Source organism: Solanum lycopersicum, chromosome 1 (genome assembly GCF_036512215.1).
Source record: "Solanum lycopersicum chromosome 1, SLM_r2.1".
Taxonomy (NCBI): Eukaryota; Viridiplantae; Streptophyta; class Magnoliopsida; order Solanales; family Solanaceae; genus Solanum; species Solanum lycopersicum.
The window spans coordinates 19,506,654-19,511,514 of NC_090800.1; positions in this window are offsets into that span (position 1 = coordinate 19,506,654).

Here is a 4,861-nt window from a genome sequence, read left to right on the forward strand (position 1 = left end):
CGCCACCATTACATTTGTATGAGTGTCGTTGTAGCAGGGCAGGTGGGAATTGAGTGGTTAGTAAAACCCTAAACGACCTTAATTGCACTTTTTGACTGTTAGAGCTAAAGAATGACCCTAGGGCGATTATATCTCGTTTTCCTCCATTCTTGAGGCTAAATGTAACACTCCAGAAAATTCATGACTTAGTTAGAATGATGTTTCCAGACCTTGACATGCGAAAACTAGCTAAATCAAACTAGTAGATGTACCTATGTTTGGTGATGGTTTGGAAGTGTCAAATCAAGTCCAAAACTTGTAAAAAGACTTTAAATAGGTAAAATATAGTGCAAAGACTTAAAAAATCCAGTAAGGACTTCCCAAGAACCATCCAAAGAGTCCTTGAGGAGGACCCAAATATTGGCGAGCAAGACAATATAAGGAATCTAGTGCGCATCGTGCAGCCAGCACTAGCTAGGTAAATTTTTCCTAGCGACGCAGACACTTCCTAGATTTTCAAAAGAAGAATTGAAATTGGCTCGGCAACACGCTATCACTTTCCAGATTCGTCTGTGTTGTTTTAAAGTCAATTTAGCTTCACAAAAGACCCAATAAAGTAAGGGGTCTTTGGGTAATTTAGGGGATGAGTTTATATTGGTTTTAGGTCAGTTTTAAACCATTCACACGCACTCCAAATCAGAATTATTAAATCCCTCTCATCTCTCACAAAACTCTCTTTTAATTCAACCACCATTGAAGAACAAGAAAGGTTGAGGAAGAAGACAGTCTCCATGGTTTTCATTCAAAATTTGTATATTAAATTTTCAATAAGTTGTTTGTTCTTCCCTCTTGGGATTTCTTTCCCCAAGAGGTCATTTTAAAGACAATTTCTAACAATTCAAATTCCTAGGGTTTTTGTTCTACAAGTGGGTTTTCTTCCAATCTCAATTTATGAATAATAATGATGAATTATGATTTTCTATGGCAAATTAAGAATTAATTGTTGAATAATTGATATGGTATTGTTGGTTTTCATGTGAATTATTCCCTCTTCATAAATGATGAAATTCAATTATGTTATATCATTCACTTAATCTCATATAAATTTGGGATTTGAACTATTGCTTGAACGAATTCATAAATGAAACCTTTCCCTTAAGCGTAACTATGAATTTGTAATGAGTATGACTAGAGTGGTTGGGATTTGTTATGTTATTCAGTATTTCACTATGTTATTGGATGATTGTATGAATTGAGTATAAGTTCTTGATGAAGATTCTTGGAAGCAATAGGTAAGTCTGCAAAAGTCATGATTACTTTATTTTGTTAATGTTGGCCTATAATTGATGTTGTTATGCAATTGAAGTATGTATGATTTTTATATGCATATATTATGGCCTATGAATATATTGAATGTAAGATCATGGTAATGGTATGATAATGCAAGGTTAATGCTTCTCTCGTGTTCCTTACATAATATGACTATGATATGTTAATCTCACTAATGAAGGGTTGTGACGAAAGAAATTTCTGATTTTCAAACGTCATGAACTATAATCATGTTTTTACAAGGGTTTAATCTCCTATGAACTATGATAAGATTGATGATTAATGATAACGTAAAGGCAATTCTAAAAGGGACTTTATCTTAGCACAGAGTAAACTAGATATGTGAGGTGTCCCTTCCAAATTTGCAAGGTAGGTTCATAATGACTCTTATGAGATAGAGGTTGCCATGTGGAACTATGGGTCTCTACTATATCTCCTAGTTCTTGAAATATGTTACCTCCATAGAAATACTAGCTAGTGGATCCACCTAGAATGCTATGTTCATGTTTTTGCTCTACCTTGGCAAGTATATCATCTTCTTTTGATGTGGGTTTACATGACACCACATTCTATGTTTAGTTAACATGGCCTAGTGTCGGTTAAGGTGATTGTTCGCTCAAGTAAAATTCAAGACTAGAGTAAATAGATATTATCTAGGGTGGTTTATGGGGTCTACTTAGTATAAGTAGGGGTATGTGACTCTACTAGACATTGCACAATCGACTCTAAGGAAGTCCTAGGAGATTGTTCTTATGTAATTTAATAACATGAAATATATAATGCTTATGATATATGATGTTGGTTGTGTTGATGAACATGATATTGGTCTATATTGCTATATGTGATGATGACTACTTATAAAATAAGTTGTATGAATCAAAGCATTAATTATTGTCTCCTATCTTGTTTACTTCATGTAGGGTTACGGGGTTTCACATGATCATTGCACTTGTAAGATTGAGATTAGATTATTGGTAACTTTTGTATTTATGTTTATATGAGCTATTGAACCAGCAATGTTATTATGCTTTATGATGATATATATTTGGTTATAATCATGATTTATGTTGTAGTGATCCTTATGTTGTATATTCTCTCTTGTGTGTGCATTAAGTTTTTCAAATGACCTAGCATGCTTTCTAAAGAAAACATCCTTTTTATTAATGTCCCTAAACGTTTATGTGCATATGCACATACTTAGTATATGTAGAGTACTAACCCATATACTTTTTATAACTACAAATGTAGGGTGTGGTCATTGAAGATTAAGAAGGTAGATTGAAGAAGCTTGGAACTCTTTCTCCAAGTGTTGATAAGTAGGTCCTCATAATCGGGCATATTGATATTGTATTGGCTAAGTTCAAGATTAGATGGTTTTTATGTGAGACAGTGTTTAGACTATCATATGAATGTTGATCATATTTCTAGAGGATGAATGCTAAGGGCTTGTCTAAGTCCTCTTCTAGGACGCTGATGCCGTTTACGACTGTCACGACATAAATTCGATCGCGACTGGCACCCACACTTACCCTCCTATGTGAGCGAACCAACCAATCTAAACCTTAACATTTCAATGTAATAACAACAGAAAGTAATGCGGAAGACTTAAACTCATTAATAAAAACAAATTCAATAACTATCAATATTCAACATCTATTATTCCCAAAACCTGGAAGTCATCATCACAAGAACATCTACTTTAAACTACTAATTCTAAGAGTTTCTAAGAAGCTAAAAATACATAAGAAGCTAGTCCATGCCGGAAGTTCAAGGCATCAAGACATGAAGGAAAAGATCCAGTCCAAGCTAGAAGCGTTAGCTCACCCTGAAGATCCGGTGTGACGAAGACTGGCTTGAGTTACTGTTGAGTCGAAGATGACGGCACGTTTGCTGCACTTCACAAATAACAAGAAGAAAACATAAAAGTAGGGGTCAGTACAAAACACGGATACTGAGTAGATATCATGGGCCAACTCAAAATAGGGAACAGTATATATCAATATTATCGTAAATCAACTATAAAACTCAACATGTAGCAACAACAAGTATTATAATCATCAATAAGTACCATCAAGTTCATCGATGAGGGCTCAAGCCTCAACACCATACACATTTGGGAATTAACTATATTAAGTTGAGTATATTATCATCTTTCAAGATTCATTATCTTTCCTCCTCTTGTGTCGGTACGTGACACTCCGAGATCCTACTACTATGTGTCGGTACGTGACACTCCGATCCCCTAATTCTATGTGTCGGAACGTGACACTCTGATCCCCTAATTCTATGTGTCGGAACATGACACTCCGATCCCCTACATGTGTCAGAACGTGACACTCCGATCCCCTACATGTGTTGGTACGTGACACTCCGATTCCCTACATGTGTCAGAACGTGACACTCCGATCCCCTACATGTGTTGGTACATGACACTCCGATCCCCTAATTCTATGTGTCGGAACGTGACACTCCGATCCACTAATACTATGTGTAGGAACGTGACACTCCGATCCACTAATATCATTCTGTAAATCATCAAGCCTTCTCCATTCCAAGGCATCATCAATCCCATTACTTTAATTCACCAAGCTTTCTTCTATACCAAGGCATCATCATTAATAATGTATATTAAAGTTTCTTTTCATGATTTGGGATTCAATATTTTCATCATGCTTATCTTATCACAATCACATATCATATTCATGCAAACATACCATTAAGCATATAGTAGGGTTTACAATACTACCAATACATATCATTCACTATTGAGAGTTTACTTATGAAACCATGAAAACCATAACCTACCTCCACCAAAGAATTGGAATCAACAAGCATTTTCCCAAGCATTGATATTCCCTCTGCCTCTTGATCGATCAATTTCTCTCTCTCCATGTTCTCTCTATTTTCTTTATTAAAACCCTCTTTCTTTTACCCTAGTTAACATATAATTAAGTGTAAAAGATGGCAATAATACCCCACTAATTAACTTAGAGTTACCTCTTTTAACCCCCAAGAATTTGAGTTATTAATATAAACCCACAAAATCTATAATTAAGGAAGGAGTAGTCCAAAAACATCCCTTAAAACGTGTAAGGAAATCCGATTCTGCCTGGGATTTGCGCAACCTGTGACGGGCCGTCGTGCCTGCGACGGTCCGTCCTGCAGGTCGTCGCAAGAGTCAGAGAGTCAATTTCCACTGAACAATCTATGACAGTCCGTCCTGCCATTCCGTCACGAAGTTCAGAGAGTCGATTTTCAGTACCCAATGTCAGATTTTCTAAGTGTTTTGAAACGAGACCCTGCGACGGTCCGTCGTGCCCATGACGGATCGTCGTTTGGTCCGTCGCCTCAGCCTGTTTTTCCAGAATTGAAGTTTGTTGCTCAAAACGACTAAACAGGTCGTTACAATAGATACCAATTTACTCATCGTTCGTCTCCGAACGATCAAAAGAAGGAAAACAAGGGCGAAAAGGAGTACCTGAATCTGTAAACAGATGTGGGTATTTTTCTCGCATATCCGCCTCCTTCTCCCAAGTGGCTTCTTTAACGGGTC